The 16,532-nt window shown below is 43.3% G+C and overlaps 1 protein-coding gene across 1 annotated transcript in view; it reads left to right on the forward strand.

Moving 5' to 3' along the window:
* The first annotated feature begins 7,434 nt into the window (after positions 1-7,434).
* Positions 7,435-16,532, forward strand: part of LOC138730884 (zonadhesin-like) — a 56,593-nt gene continuing 47,495 nt past the window's right edge. Inside the window, exons 1-7 of the mRNA XM_069876454.1 lie at positions 7,435-7,547; positions 8,514-8,601; positions 9,010-9,198; positions 10,023-10,131; positions 12,594-12,698; positions 15,479-15,671; positions 16,084-16,220. The gene's annotated coding sequence lies outside the window, so the exon portion shown is untranslated. The remainder of the gene's footprint in view (positions 7,548-8,513; positions 8,602-9,009; positions 9,199-10,022; positions 10,132-12,593; positions 12,699-15,478; positions 15,672-16,083; positions 16,221-16,532) is intronic.

The following is a 16,532-nucleotide window of genomic DNA, read 5'->3' on the forward strand; positions in this document are numbered from 1 at the left end:
AAAGGGAATGGTGGGGGCTTCTTTCAAATAAAACTACAAGCTCATTTAAGTCAGCAATTAGTGCTGCTTTTCTGCTGTTGTAGCAATCTTGCTTTCTAATGAAGTAGCTGATAGCCTCTCAAAAGAAGTTCTGGTGCAGCTGGCCTTTGGAGTTGTGATCCTTTCTGGACTGCATACCACATACCTAACTGGAGCACTTGGGTTATCTAGATTCCCATTCTTTGTTATTATGTAGTTTACTTTGATTTAACAGTGCAAAGCTATAGATTTTCCTGGCAGTGTTCATAGACGTTCACGCTACCCTATTATGAACCCCCTCCCGCAGACGTAGAGAGGAGGAAGAAACAACTCCCTTAGCTGACATCCTCAGCTGATGATAGCATTTCTATTCTAGCTGTCCTACACTGATACCTTGGATATTCATATGAAGTGACCAGATTTTCCATATATTTTGTTCTGTATGAGGTTTGTAGCCTTTTTACATAAAAAAGGGGAATATACGTACATAATAGATATCTGCTTCAAAGGACAGTGTTTCTAGATGCATTTAAAATGCAGCAGACCAACGCAGCCACACAATTACAAAAGAATCTGTGTTGAGGTAATGTTCCTTCCCAATAACTGAAATAATCTTTTACCAGTGCCTGGAAGCTTATGTATTTACAGATATCTGAGGTACTTTGATACAATAGATATTTGTGTACACCCTGGTTATTACTTTACCCATGTTTATTTTGCCCCTTGTACCCTTCCATGTGTAAAATCCACATGTGGGCTGCAATATGCAAATACAAGGTCTGATACAAAAATCACTGCCTGTGACTCTTCTGTAATTTGTTAAATAAAGAACCACCTATACTCTCCTTCACCGGAGGTTTTTTTTTGAGTTGTCAAAGCCACACGATACCACCAATGTTCAAAACAATTCTGCAGATCATTTTCTGAAAGGCTGATGAGGATCTCCATTGTTTTTGCGTTTGCATCATCTACTTACAAAAAAAAAAAAATAGGTTCCTTGGAACACTGACTGGATCTTTGGGAAGAAGGGGGTGGGTCTGGAAGCTCAAACAGAAGGGTGACATGAGCTAAAACCTGCTCCACAAAGTGTTGTGGGCTGGTCCACATTGGCATTTTTTAACTGAGGGCAAAAGAATGTTTGTATTGGATCACTCATCTACTTCTATGGCATGAAGCACCCAAGCTAAGCCCTGTCTCACTGCAACACACCAGAGCATGTTTTATAACCACCTCTTTGTCTCTCAACTTCCCTTCTTTGTTCCCAATCTGTTGGGTTAGTCTTAGGGTTTTCCTGTGTTGGACCTGATATTTCCTGTGATTGAAGTAAATTGGAGGCATTTATCAGTCTAATTTTTTCATTTTGCTGTGAGTAATACAGACTGAAGAACTTCTCCAAGAACAGTTGTTGGGGCTGATTCACTTACTCTTCTACTACAGTTTTCTGTATAAACTCCTAATAGTTTTCTGGAGCTACCATTCTTTAAAAAAGAAGGGCTAAGCTAAAATCTTTCTCCCATTTCATGCTACGCTTTTGCAACAACTTTTAAGGGACTTTTGGTTTTTTACAGGGTTGTGAAATGTTGCTTTATTTAAAATGAGTGAGCTTTAACTGGGAAAGGCTACAGCTGTTGAGGGTTCTCATTTGTTTTATTACCAACAGCAATAAATGAAGATCCATTTTTAGTGTTTATAAACACAAAATGAGAAAGGTCTCTTGGGATAAACAAGCAGGCAACAGTTCAGTAGCATCATGTGCTTTATTACCCCAGCCTGATCAGAGTGGAGCTGGAATTAATCCCTGTGCCTGGGATCCACATATGATACTTATGCTGCTTAGTTAGTTCAGTCCTTTCCTAATCCTATCCCATCCCAGCTTCTACTATGGTCCTCGGCTCTGCGCGTGTTCTTTGTTCTCTAGTCCTCTGATCCTTCATCAGCCTCTGGGCAACAGTGTGTGCCTGATGCCACTATCGTGCTTATTAGCAGGGAATGTCTGGGCTTGCCTGCCTCAGCTTGGAAAAGAGATGACAAAGGACTGGACCCACTCTGCTTGACCACACAGTCTCAATGGAGTAATTGAGGTGCTTCACAGTGAAGCTGTAGAACACCTGTGCTTCTTTTCCAAAATATTTTTCCATGCTGCTGCTCTCACGCTAGCCTGGGGATGCCCTGGTGTGCAATAGGTCTGTAACCATCCCTGTTTATTATTTTCTCTACTCAAAAATGCTTCCCTTCTCTTTGGCAAACCTTCTGTCCTACCTCCTTTAGCCAACTTCAGCTTGGTTTGGTAGCAAAGCACTGGCCCCATTTCTCAGAGTTCATTTTCTGAAGAGCTTTCAATCTTCTCACTCTGCTGAAGCAAGAGGCAGAGTCCTAAGTCAACATCAGTGATTGGATTTCTGTCTGTTTATTTACTTTGCAGCAATGCACAAAACACACTTAGTAAGCCACCTCCCTCACACCTTCAGAAGGCAGCATTAGGTGGGATTTCACATGTCCTCTCTGACAATGAATCTCTGTGGGTTAATCAGGCTCAGGAACTGGAGAACACACAGAGTTATTGCTGTGGAGCATGACTGAGAGTCAAGGGTGATAGGCAGCAGAGGTCAAAAGGGATAGATATAGCCCTGACTTTGTAGGTCTAGCAGTGGAATTTTAATGTATTAATCTATAGGCTCTGAGTAGCACTATCAGAAAAAAAGGATGAAAAGAGGGAGGCAAGTGAATGGGAGGGGGTTTGTGCTTGCCCATCATTGTCATTCCTGCTGTTTAACAAAGCAAAGTTGGAATGTACTTGCTGTTTCTATACAATAACAAAGAGGGATTTTGATTCAAAGTCATAGATCGTTTTATTTTGCATTGAAGAGAATTCTCTTTAAGCTTTTAGTACTTCTAAAACTTGTGCCATACAATTAAGTAACAAAACTATTCCCAATGGGGTTTCCAACTCTTGCCTCTCCCCTGGTTTCAAGCATTCTATGCCTCCCTTCCCCTTGAAAATTTTGCTGTAGGTGAAATGAGATGCGCAATTTTTGATATTTGCATATTCTTCATTTAGAAAATGGACATTTTATCAGGTTTGATGGCTGGGGAAAATTGCCTGTGTGGAAACGGTAACTAATTTCAAGGTGACTGATTGTAGCTTTCCGCAAGGTCCGAGGTCATTCCCATCCCTTCTGGTGCATTTGCCACCAGAGAGCAATCTTCCTGCCTTAACCTAGTGCTGCTGCTTGTGTACCTGGGAGTTCGTTACTATTGTCAGCGAGCTGAGCAGAATGGATTTTTTGGTGTTCAAATCAAGAAAAATAGTGCCTTCCCGTTCTGTGAAGGACTGCTAATATTACAGGGCTGACTGGTTTCTTTAGGACTGACCAAACAGTTAAAGAAAAATAGGAGCCTTTTCAAATACAGTCAGATCTGCTGAAGCGATAGTCAAGTCATTGGTGGGGAGAAGATGAGCTTGTCAGTTCTGGGAGCTGAGCTATTTTGTATCCCGGAGGAATGAATATGCTGATACTTGGTAGGCTTTAACGTGTGCAACCGAAAAAACGACGTGCCTATTTATTTTCCTTGCTGAAGTCATCTTCACGATTCTGTGCGTTGAGTCCAACAACCCAGATTCAATCTGCATCTATTTGTTTCTTGACAGAAGAGGATAAAATAATAGCAAAGCTCTGTTTTCTTTATAGCCAGGAATAGAAGGCTGCAGCTTACTGTCAGCGTAAACTGTCCAGGGGTTTGTGATGTTCCAGATGAATGATGCTGCTACTGTATGAAAGTAAATCGCAAGGTTCTGGAGTGAGTCCCAGGTTATTCCGCTGTTCATTTCGGTAGCAGCGCACTTGTAGAGAAGCACATCAGGCTAGATTATTTTTGTTAATGTCGGAGTCGATGTGGTAGAGAGAGTGAAAGCGGGTTTATTTAAAATTGGTGCAGATCTGGTGGATGTCAGAACCTGTTTGGAGAGGTTTCGAGTTCAGAACTGGGAAGCCTTGAAGGCTGTGGAGCTCACTAGTGGGGCGCGTGAGATAAAGCAAGTCACTACCCTGCTCAGAGCTCCAGTTCAGCTGACAGAGGAAATACCACCTTTGAGCACAAGGTCAGTGTTTCATCCCTGAAATGAGACTCTAGTTAAGTAGCAGACCCTTCTCCATCCTCCATGTGCCACAGGGGTGAATTTGACCTGTGAGTTATCTCTGCATGAATCTGATCATCCCACAGTTAATTAGAGAACTGAAAATAAGACCAAGTTAATATCACATTTTTTCTTCTCTTTTGTGCATTCTATTGTATCTTCCATCTTCTCTGAACTTTCTGAAGTACAAGGGACACGGGCAGGTCGAAAATGGGAAGAAAATTAGAAGCACTTGGCCTGGTGCCTGACTTTACACTGTGTTGATTAGGTTTTAATTGGCAATTCTTGTCTGTAATATAAGATAATTGCAGAGATTTCCAGGAACTGTTTGTAGAATAGGAAGAAACAGACACATCTGAGTTCTACTGGAGGAGTTTAATTAAAGACTTTATAAAGTGCAACAGATGGTGCTTCGCTAGTTAAGAAGACGGGCGTGAGGCCTCTTTGTAGATGTTGAGCCATGATGGTTGGAGCTTCTGCTCCCTGCTGGTCGGAGATTCTTTGGCATAATCTTCCATTTAGGGACCTGAATAATTCGAGGATAATGTACATTTCATGCTTTTGTCCAAATTGCAAAGATAATTCTTCAGAAAGTGAAGTTAGGTGGCTTTAGAGTGAAATACCTTGTGTGGTGGCAGGATTACCCCTCCCAACTGAAGCTTTCACTGACCTCAGTTGTCTTCTGAAAGGCTTTCAAAAGTGGGAGACTTGTCAGTAGCTGTAGAGGTTTCTTTATAGACATTCCAGTGGTATGGGAAAAAGGAGAATCTATTGGTTTTGGAGGGCAGCATTCTTCAATAATTTCATGTGAGCCAACAATCAACCTTGGACTGGCTCCTGAACTGGAATTATGTCAGAGCGAAACCTGGAAGACAGATGATCAGCATTTTTTCTTCTAATGCTACTAATCAACCCTTTTCCAAAGCTCTCATCAGTCTCTGGCTTGCAGGAAGTCATAGGGAAAGCAGAATAAAGAGAAGATATTACAGCTTACAGATAAAAATGGACCTTCTTTTTGCAGTCTTTATTGGAGTGGGTACTAAACCTTGTGTTTTTCATTTCTGTAAGTATGACAACTTTTTGAAATGAAAGAAGCCTGTTCTGAAGTTGCATGCTCATGAAATGGCTTCAGAACATGATCTACTTATTTACTTTTGCAGTAGAATTATGATTTCTGTTTGCTTACCAGCGCTGACATGTCTTTGATGAAGATAAACCTTGTGCATCATCAAAGAGTCATCCAGGAAAAGGGAAATTAGCTAGCAGATGGTGGACATTGCAAGGGAGAGTCCTGATTTAGGAGGAGTTTATCTGGCTTTTCATATCTCAGGAAGAATCTAAAATTGCAGAAAAAATAACAGGCAAACAGGGAAGAATTCACTTGGGTGTTGGAAAAACCAAGATTTTTGCAGACCTGCAATGTCTTTTTTATGGGGACAGATCTGTAAGGTGGCAAGAAACATATTTTCAAACTCCTTGCTTAGTGGATGCTTGGAAAGTGTACATTATCTCATGCTTAAATGAAGTTTTCTGACCTTTTGGCATCGGTAATACTGCAGGGAGGTTTCCATGGGATTGACTCTTTGGCTGTCTTTTCTTTCTGCAGCTCGGTGTTCATTTCACTTCAGGCTGTGTTGGAAAGTGATTCCCTGGAAGGGATTCAGTTACTCTGGGCTTGAACAAAGGCAGCGCCAGATGCTTGAGGAACATTTTAAACATATGCGCTAAGCCCCATGGCTGATGCTTTGAGCTGGATAATTTTGTTTTGTAGCCTTAGGATCTTCCTGAGAGGTGAGTGGGTCACTTTCTCATACAGACAGACTTCTTGGGTTTGTTCTTTTAGATTGATGTTGACATTGTTACTTTCTGAAAGCTGTAATGCATTAGAGATGGCAGTTGTTTAGATCGTTCTGGTCATAAACTGATGAGCACGGCTGCTGTTCTCTCAAAAGCAGCATCTTTTTTAGGGGAGAAGATGAGTAGAGAAGGTGGGGGTTGTGTTCACTTGAAGGTTTTAATTTTCTAAAGGGAGAAAAAAAAGAATTTGTTAGTGTTTTTGGGTAATAATGATAATAATACCATGGTGTTTGAGTATAGAACAGATGAAAACAAACGCCTGGAACTCTCCTCCTCACCCTATGCACTCATGTTTAGTTGCTCAGGTACAGGTACATTGAGGAGCCCTTGGTGAGGAACTTCATCTTCCTCTACATCAGTTATCCAGCCTACACAGTAAAGGCACTTTTAAACTTACCTCTTCACATTGTGTTCTGTGAGAGAAAGGTGATAAACGCTCAACAGAATAAGACACCTGAAACCTGAACTTAAAGGATGGAACAAATATTGAGTAACTATTCCCCTTGTTACGTTCCTTACTTACATCTTGCAAGCCTATCAGATTTAGATTCTAGAATGCTACTGTCCTAATGATTTCCTTTGGTCTGAAAAGTGAGCTTCGCTATGGTAACCACAAGAATTACAGATGAAGTACCTTGGTTGTGATCACACAGCACTACGGTGCCTCCTTCATCCCTTGGCTCTTTCCATCAGACTGTGTTGCTTGTAGTCTCTTGGAAATTTAGGGTTCCAACTTCCTGGCAAATACAACATGGCCTTTTCAAAAGGTGATAAAGACACAGGAAAGGTGCTCTGCTGCCTACAGAAGGTAGTTGGTTTAGTTTAATAAAGCATTTGAAGTTGGGGTGCTTATCTAAAGCCTATTGGGTTTTCTTCCAGAATTTTGTGCTCAGGATATTTACCTAGAAAGCTTAAGGGAACAGGTTTTAATTCTGAAAGAGAAATGTCTTCCTAATTTTAGCCACCCAAACTTAAGAGTGAATGTGATAATAGATGGGGAGATAGCATTGGTGGATGCAAACCCAAGATGTTAGGTTTCTTTCCAGCTTTGTGTGGCTCTGAGAAGTCAGCTTATTCATGCAGATTTAACAGTAGTAATGATAAAAAGTCCGTGGAACGCGAGTTGTTCGTTTCAGCTTCCTTCTTAACAACGCAGGCTTAGAATATTTCCCATTTCTCTTGTAATCACTACCCTGGTGAGATGCTGCATCCCATTCTCTATGTCTCTGTGTCCTCAATAAGGGCAAATCATTGTTCTTAATAGTAATAATGATTTTATGAGCAGTATTAGTGCTGTTAACAACAGTGATAAAACTGTGCGGATACTATTTTATAGCGCAGTATTAACTGGTAGTTTAACTTGGAGTCCTGAATGCTTGTTCATTGTACCCTACATATATTTCTTTTGCTTTCTTTTAGGGACCTCTTGTCTCTCGCCAGATTGCAGCATAGACTGCCAGACCCGCTGTCGTATTGACTGCAGGCAGGGACACTACTACGCAGATGGCAACTGCCTGGAATGTCCAACGGGTTTCTAGTAAGTCTCCTTCCTTCCCTCCCACTTGGCTCTTACACTCCTGCAATAAGAAAGTTAGACGTTTGGGACGTCATCTTTACATTGAGAATATTCTGAGACCTTTCTTGTAATGCAGATCCAGACGTGGGGCACAAGCCTAGCGTTTGTCCCTTATAGATTAATAATCAGCTAACCAGGAAAACCACCGACATTGACTTTGACTATTATTTGTAGCGGTTGCAAAATCTAAGCTTAATTTTCAGCTCAAAGGCAAGATACCTTTGGTCCACGATGCAGGGAATCTTCCCGTGGGAAATTCATTCTGTGTCCTGTCTGCTTTCTTTACTGATGTGCTGGTCAGAGGATGGGATGTAATCTGGGCACAAAGCAATGACCAGAGAACAGAGGAGCCTGGGTACAAAGAACATTGAATTGCAGGGGTTGGTAGTCGCTTTGCAGAGGTGGTGAATCCAGCTGGATCTGGAGCTGTGTTGCAAGCAAGCCCTCTGTGAGCCATTTTTGGTTGGAAAGCTGTCTTAAACTCTGGCCTATCATCACTAGCGTGCTCTGTCATCCTCAGAAGGACATCATTAAGACTGCTTTCTCCTCCACAGGTGGCTCACTTTAAATAAAAGTAGAAATTGTTACTGTGGAGTTCTCAGACACAATCTCAAACTGGATTACAAAAGGCAGCTTTTGTACAAACTGTCTTGAACCCTAAGTTCAGGTTGTCACATCTTCTACTGCAAATTCTGTCCTTGCGTGTGCAACCCAAGTGATGCACCCCGAGCTTCTATATCTGTCTTAGAACCCTCTGAGGTCTTGAGGGATCTGATTTGAATCCATGCTTCTGCAGCTATAAAGGCATTTGAGCAGTTGATGAGGGAATATTCCTATATCTACACAGCTCCCATACTGACTGGTAGGGGATGAAATTCCAGAGAACTGGAAGAATTTAATTGCATAACTTTATTAATTTTAATCCAGTTGCCCGGGAGGTCAAGCAGCTCCAAGGAAATGCCCCCTGGGAACAGCCAATGAACTCACTGCTCAAGCAGACATCACGGCGTGCCAGGTAAGCTTAGAGACAGAGGAAGAGGGCAAGCAGGTGAAGTAGGACCTTTCGCCTCTACTCCCACGTATTTTGAATCATCCAGTTTCAGGCTTCTCCCCAGTTTTTTGCAGTCTGCTTTCAATTTTATCAGGCAATTCCTGTACTGTGTTTGGCTCCGATTTGGCTCAGAGAAAGCAGGTTGTCCCCCCAGGTAGACAGCAAGCAGAGCTCCCTCCATGCATTGTTTACACCATTAACAGGAAAACCAGATGCTGGGAGCTCTCAAGGGTCTGTAGGCCGGATTTTGAAAGCAATCCAAGATCCTTTCTTTCTGGCACTTGATCTGAGGATGTCTGAAACGGCTGTTTTGCATTATTCATGCAAGGAGGATGTTTCTGTGGATCTGATGCTCTTGTGATCTCGCTGCAGGTTTGTCCTGATGGTTATCTCAGCCTTGAGAACGGAGCTGGGTGCCGTGCGTGCCCAGATGGCTACTCGTGTGATCCACGTAGTGGTGTGCAGAGGAGCTGTGGTCCTGGTCAGTATTCACCAGAGGGAGAGTTGGAGTGTCAGGGATGTCCAGAGAGATACATCTGCCCCGATGGACGTAGCAGAGAGGTACAGAATGAGCATGTTATTCTCCAAGAGCAAATTTGTGTTCCTCTGGACAGGCAGAGCCTGAATAGAAATGTATTGTCAAGAGAACACAGCCTTGCCTGTTTTAGTAGTAGATTATGAATCTTTCTTCATCAAAAACAAAGTGTTCATAGCACTTCAGCGGTAGAGTAGATCTAAGACTTTCCACAAGTAGTCTGTACTAAGAAAATATAGATATTTCTCATCTAAATTCTGAGAATGTTACTGTTCAGGTTATCTTCTACTGCTAACATTCTCGGCTGAGGGCCCGAAGAAGTTTGGAGTTTGAAGTACTGGTTTTACTTTTAGAAATTGTCCCTGGGGAATAGACCTCAAACATTGCCTGGAAGGGAGGAGAGGGCAGAGAAGCAAGAAGCACGAGGCAGAATGCTGTACTGGGATTTTTCTTGACCAGGGTCTCCCTGGGACACGGTTCTGGGCCATTAGATCTTTTGGTGGTACAAATTTAGTTTCTACAACTACCTGAAAGGAGGTTGTAGAGAGGAGGGTGCTGGCCTCTTCTTCCAAGTGACAGGGGACAGGACAAGAGGGAATGGCCTCAAGCTCCACCAGGGGAGGTTTAGGCTGGACGTTAGGAAAAAATTCTTTACAGAAAGGGTCATTGGGCACTGGAATGGGCTGCCCAGGGAGGTGGTTGAGTCACCTTCCCTGGAGGTGTTTAAGGCACGGGTGGACGAGGTGCTGAGGGACATGGTTTAGTGATTGATGGGAATGGTTGGACTCGATGATCCGGTGGGTCTCTTCCAACCTGGTGATTCTGTGAAATATGTGTTTCTTCTCCTCAGCTTTGTTTGGCCGGTCAGCAGCCAGACCCAAGCCGCACTCATTGTGTAACCTGCGTGCCTGGTTCTTTCTCAGCTGAAGACCCTCTGCTATGCCAGCCTTGCCCGGCAGGTCAGTACAGCTCGTTCTGCAGTCGTTAAACCGCACGACGTAAGGAGACTGAAATGGCACTTCGCTCTGCTGAAACCTAGCTGGCAGGAACAGAGACAGGATCCTTGTATCGCAGTAAAACTGGAGGTTAAAAAGTAATTCCTGAGATAAAGCAGATGCCAGTCTGCTCAGGAGAGTTCATGAAAAGCAGAGAATGAAAATGAGAGAACACAGAAAATCTCAGTTGGCTTTGATGGTCACCACACACGCTGGCTCTACGAGGGAGGTCCAGCTGATGCAGCCTTGACACATAGACTGCTGGGTCTGAATGTGCACGCGTTGCTGAGCAATGAGGGAGCTTTTGCTTTCTCTTCCCGCACAGAAAGCTGCTCTCTCGCTCTGTGATTTTAATTGATCATCAGTAAAACTGATTTACACACAGTTACAGCTTTTTCCACTCTGTGGCCATCACTAATACCCTTTATAATGGGTGCTGTACTCCCAGGTGACAATTGTAGGCGTTAGGAATCAAATAAGGACACACTTACCTGATTTATCTTTCTGCTTTGTACTCTCAGAGAAACCCAGACAAGCTCATGTCTGGGAAATCACAGAGTGTCATCGTTGGGGGCATCAGAAATTCCTCACTGAGATGCTGATGCAGAATTAGGCATCAGGGGAACAGACTATGAGGGACTACATTTTTATTATGCAATTATTATCTCTTAAAATTATGACAGGCATAGAATGTTATTTCGCACGATTAATAAGCCAGAAACATCCATCAAAGGAAATGACGGAGTGACTTGGGAAGTCACCTTAAGTTACATTCTGTGAGTGTTTGCTGTTTGGGAACAATCCCCATTACAAAACCCCAAAGCTTTGTATTTGCCCAGGCTGGTAGCATCTTAAGCTGTTTGAGTACCGAATAGCTGTTTGGTGTAGTTTCCTTATAAAGAGAGAGAGTTTTCTGCAGCATTAAAATCCTGGCATGTCCCTTTTATATCCCAGAGGATTTTGTAAAAGGATGTGTAGTGTCACTACAGGGATGCAGTTTGCAATCTGCAGTCCTATCAAGCTTTTCTCTCTCCTGTAAGCCCTGTACTGCATGTGAAGAAGAGCTATTTAGCAAACAGCTCCAGGTGCCTCCTGCAGAGCCAATGAACTCAGTAACTTGATTCTTACAGGCATAATTAGAATCTCTTATTAAATAATGAAGAGTTCCTGCACTCTGGGTACCTTACACGTTGTCCAGTAGGAGTAACTAAGTAGCTAAAGAGATCATGCTGGATGATCTCAGTAGTTTAGATCCAGTTATAATCCACAGGGGAGACAACAGAATGGAGGATTTCTCTTATTTCCAGTGCCTGGGGTTAGGTATGAATAGCAAATAATTCATCTTTTGTAAGGTCAGCCTGGGAAGTGGTTTTGTGGATGGGGATCATATTACACTAAATATTTACAGAATGCTCTAGAGAGCCTAGGGAACTAATTGTGGCTCCATTAAAAAGAATCAGGGAGCTCTGGCCTCTGTGGATTTATCACTCACAATTAGCAAATGTTTGAACAAGTGAACAGATACAGTCATGTTAGTGCATGGATTTTAGAGCAACAGATTTTCTACTGTGCTATTATTGTTTATAGCACCAGATCAGCCCAAGGCTGCAGTTGGGTTTGCCCTGCGGCGCATCACCCACAAAACCTGAAGAGAGTAAGGGAGAATCTCAGTGATGATCAACGAATACATGCAGAGTATCCAATGCTGAAGTTCAGTGCTTTAATATTAAAATTAATGCCTCTTAAAACTGATAAATCATCCAGCCCCATTGCAAAGCCCTTGGATGGTGAGGGGTTTTAATACCATCCCAAGCAAGAGAGGCTTGAGGATTCCCAGCATTCATTTTCACGGTTTGGCTGACTTCAATTACATATAAACTGTGAACTTAGTATTGCATGTGCGTGAATGAAGCGTCATTGCTCTGCTGAATCACAGCCGTATATTTCAACATAGCAACGACACTTTCATGCCGCAGTTAAATCCTTTTTCTCCCCCACTCCAAAAAAATCCATCTGGAGCTTAGTAAAGCGTTTGATTATCAAGTTATACGAAATCTTACGTGGAAAGAGTGATGTTTTTAAGCTGAGAGATGGGAGGTTTTGTTTAGATATTAGGAAGAAATATTTTCCTGTGAGGGTGGTGAGGCTCTGGCAGTGATTGCCCAGAGAAGCTGTGGTTGCCCTCTCACTGGATCAGGAGCTCCAAGCCCCATCCACTCTGTCCTTGATCACCTCCAGGGATGGGGTGGCCACCACTTCTCTGAGCAACCTGGGCCACTGACTCACTGTGTCAATACCTATTTTATTTTAGGACCCCCACCACTATCACGTGTCAGCGTGTGAGAGTCTCATCACCTCTCTACTCCAAGTCTCATCTGTCCAGAACGTCGCTTCTGAACCGTCTGCTGTTTTCTTGTTTTCTATAGGTCACTTCTGTTCAGATGACCTCGCAGTCCCTTCATGCCCAGCAGGGAGTTTCAAGCCTAAAGAGGGACGTCACACACCCACCAGCACCTCCTCACGCTTGCCAGGTCTGTGCCATGAAAGATCTTCATTTCAGAGTGATAATTTCCACTGTAAATCAGCGTTAAGTACATTCTTATGAGGTAGCTGGCAGTTACAGTCCTTATTTACTAAGCTCTGGCTTGGGCAGTGCTAGAGCTGGATGAAAGGAACACCCGTGGAATCTCCTATGAGTCACTAGATCCATGGTGAAGTATTCAGTAGTCAGAAGGCTGTTGCAACCAGAGGTGTTTACTGTCGATTTATTTCATTGAAACCACCTTTATGGATACAGACTCTGGTATTTAGAGGTCTGCCCTGTGCAGAGATTTCAAAGGAGTCGCAATGGAGAGAAAAGGTGATGGTTGTACTTTCAGTGGAAGGAAAGGAACTCAAGGAATTATTTGAAATGACACGCTGAAGTCATCTATTGGGCAAGCTGTGAAGTTAAAGCCAGCACCTGGCCTGTCCTTAAGGCTTTAATTGACATGCCCATCCAGTTCCAACCCCCTGCCATGGGCAGGGACACCTCCAACTGGATCAAGTTGCTCAAATCCCCATCCAGCCTGGCCTTGAACACCTCCTTTTCTATTTGACGATTTCTTTTCTAGCACTGACTCAGCTGCTGAAATGTCTTGACTATTGAATGATTTCTTTGCTCACCAGCTAAGTTTGGGAAATCGCTGCTTTCTGCCCACTTCTGGAATTAAAACCAGAAGTGAATTTACACGATGCAGCAAGGAACAAACCTCACATCTCATCTGGACAGCAAAATTCAAGAGGCAGGGCCAGTGGCACCTGAACAAACATTGTAGAAGCTGCAAAGTAAATTAGAGTTTAAAAGTCTTTTGATTTAGTAATGTTAATGCTGCACTTGTACTGCTTTATATGATGATGTTGTCAACTCTCTGAAAGAACATTTGGCTGAGGCAGAACAACGCCTGCTGCAAGCAGGGAGGGGACACATGGATAAACTCTGACAAGGCTTAGAATATTTCAGGTATGCTACAATGATGTAGATAATGGCTCTTAGCCTGTGTCCACCACCTGCACTGCAGCACACTAAGGGTGATATACTTACTCGTCAGTGGAACCACTTTTGTTTGCATCACTTTTATTGCACAGCAAGTACCTGGGCTAGCCTGGTCCTGCAGAATAGATAATACACTGTAAATCTGTGCCCTGATTGTTCTCACATTAAGTGGCAAGGCAGCCAGGCTACTAAGGCTGTTCTCAGCTCCAAAGGGGAAGGATCATGTCCAGAAAGTCAGGCAAGAAATGGAAATTTCATGTCTCAACAGCCAAGTGGTGTGGGTTCTGTTTATACAAAACAGCAGTCCAAACAGATTTGCTGGGGTGCAGCTCCGCATTCTGAAGCTCTTTTCAGCTTAAGGTAATTTTTAAAGGGTCCTACAGCTTCCTGAAGTTGCAGCCCGTGTGGAATGTTGATTCAGTTGCTGCGCTCAGACTGTGGACTTCCATAGTCTTGAGAAATGCAAACAGGATGAGAGGAAATGGCCTCAAGTTGTGCCAGGGGAGGTTTAGATTGGATCTCAGGAAAAATTTCTTCTCTGAAAGAGTGGTGAAGCACTGGAAGAGGCTGCCCAGGGCAGTGGTGGTGTCTCCATCCCTGGAGGGGCTCAAAAACCTTGTAGACATAGCACTTTGATATGTGATTTTGTTGGCACGGTAATGTTGTGTTGATGGTTGGACTGGATGATCTTAGAGGTCTTTCCCAACCATAATTATTCTATGATTCTATAATGAGGTTTTTCTGAGGAGTGGGAATAAGCACGTGTGTGGAAAGGCAGTGGGAGTCATAATCCTTAAACTTGCTTTGCACCCTGACGATCCGAATCTGACCTTGCACCTTCGTTCTGTGGAGGGGGAAACATAGATTTCAATAAATCCTGATAATTTGGGGAGTGCTCTAAGGCTCCATTGTCACCAGGAAAGGCATGTACACTCTAGTGTATGCTTGAACCTTGCCTTGACAAGCATTGGAAGGCAGCAGCGGTTCAACCTGTAAGTCCTCCAGGGAGCCAGCAGCAGCAGCCAATGTTTTCCCTTCCCTCTGAATTGCTCTGTTTGTTCTGTGCTGTTGAAAGGCCCAGCTCAGGAGGAGATCGACTGCTCCTGAGCTAAATGTGTTCTTCCTTTTCGCTGAGTTAAACATTTGGGGACATTCTGTAATGAAATGCAGTTTCTGAACACGGTAGCACCAGTAAGAGATGGTTGGTTTATTATGTATTGATCTTACTAGTGTTCCTTCAAGTTACAATGCATCTTTTGTTTAACACAAGGGATTTTAGAGATCCAAATTGCTCAAATTGGCTGTCATTCAAGCAGGTATCCATGTGTTTGTACTGAGTATATTTCCAGTCTGCAAAACCTCTTAATTTCTCTCTGTATTCAGAACACAAACACGGAAAAGCTTCCTTGGGAAGCCCCTGGGCTCTCTTACAGCTGATGCTTAAGCATCATGATTATTAAATATACCTGCATCCAAGTGTGATTGAAGGCTGATGTTTTTGTTTATTTTTTAATGTATCTAATTTCTTGTATTATCAGCTCAGAACGCAGTTCAGATGGTTTTAGCACTTCCATGAGCCACTCAACCGCAGCAACATTCAGCTAATCCAATACCACCACCTTCTGGCTTTGCACTGACTTTATTGTTGATGTGAATGAACCTCCACCATACTTTCTTGCTGTAGCTGAAAGCAAAGGAATCATATTTTGTAGGACCCTCTGTTTTATCAGCAGGTCATGCTCCCTTTGGGACCTTCCATGTTTTCTCTCTCTTTAGGACTTGGATTGTGTTTGAAGTGCCCTGCTGGGTATTTCTGTCCTGCTGGAACAGGTTATCCAGTCCCATGCCAGCCAGGTACCTACAATCCACTCCAAGGACAGGATGAAGCTGCTGATTGCAGACCCTGCCCAGCAGGTAGAGCTTGTACTCAGGCTGGCTTAGCCCAGCCAGATGCAGAGTGCTTACCAGGGTAAGTCTTGGTTGCTTTCTGGACTTAGTTTTATGTCTCTGCACGTATTTTTACCCCCATTGTTTTTGCTTTGTGTGGAGGTGCAGGTGGCATCTTCTGCTGGGGCAAGGTGGTAAAAAAAGGCAAGAATGAAGTTGGGTCGTGCATCCCATGGTTACAAACAATGTGGCCTGGCCGAATAACCCACTTCTCTTTTAAAGAAAAATGTGCAACATAACCAGTCCAGTCGCAGTGTTTAATTTTCAGTATCTCTGTGTTATTAGTTGTCAGTTGTGTTGCTGTCAGCCACAGCACCGAGTAGTTCAGCTTTTTCCCAGCTGCAGCATTCACCCTAATGTTCTAGTAGGGCACAGAATTTGTTTCCCTCTTACACCAAAACACTTGTCCCAGCTTGCCTGCTGTATTTTGGTAGGTACGTGTGCCCTGCGGGGTCATCCAGCCCTCATTTTCCCAGCAACGCCTGTCCTCCAGGAACAGTTGGCAATGACTTCAACCTCTTTGACAAGTCCCAGTGTGAAACATGCCCTGCTGGATTTGCCTGTGTGAGAGGTAAGCAGCTTTGGGACAAAGTGAACTGTGTTATTTGGTTCCCAGTATCACAGAGTCCACCAGCAAGTACTAGAGCAGGATAGCGTGGTATCACAATGAATCATAGAATCATCAGGTTGGAAAAGACCCATTGGATCATCGAGTCCAACCATTCCTATCGAATACTAAACTAGTAAATGGGAAAAAGTTGTAGCCACTAGCCAAGCTGATTTTAATTTTACTCTGAAATGTTCTCTTTATGCCATCCATGAGTAGAGTTTTGACTTCGTGAACTAGAAGCAGCTTGTTTTTACAGTCTTTGAAGGTTTAAGC

This window comes from Phaenicophaeus curvirostris, chromosome 25, assembly GCF_032191515.1.
Source record: "Phaenicophaeus curvirostris isolate KB17595 chromosome 25, BPBGC_Pcur_1.0, whole genome shotgun sequence".
In the NCBI taxonomy this organism is placed as follows: Eukaryota; Metazoa; Chordata; class Aves; order Cuculiformes; family Cuculidae; genus Phaenicophaeus; species Phaenicophaeus curvirostris.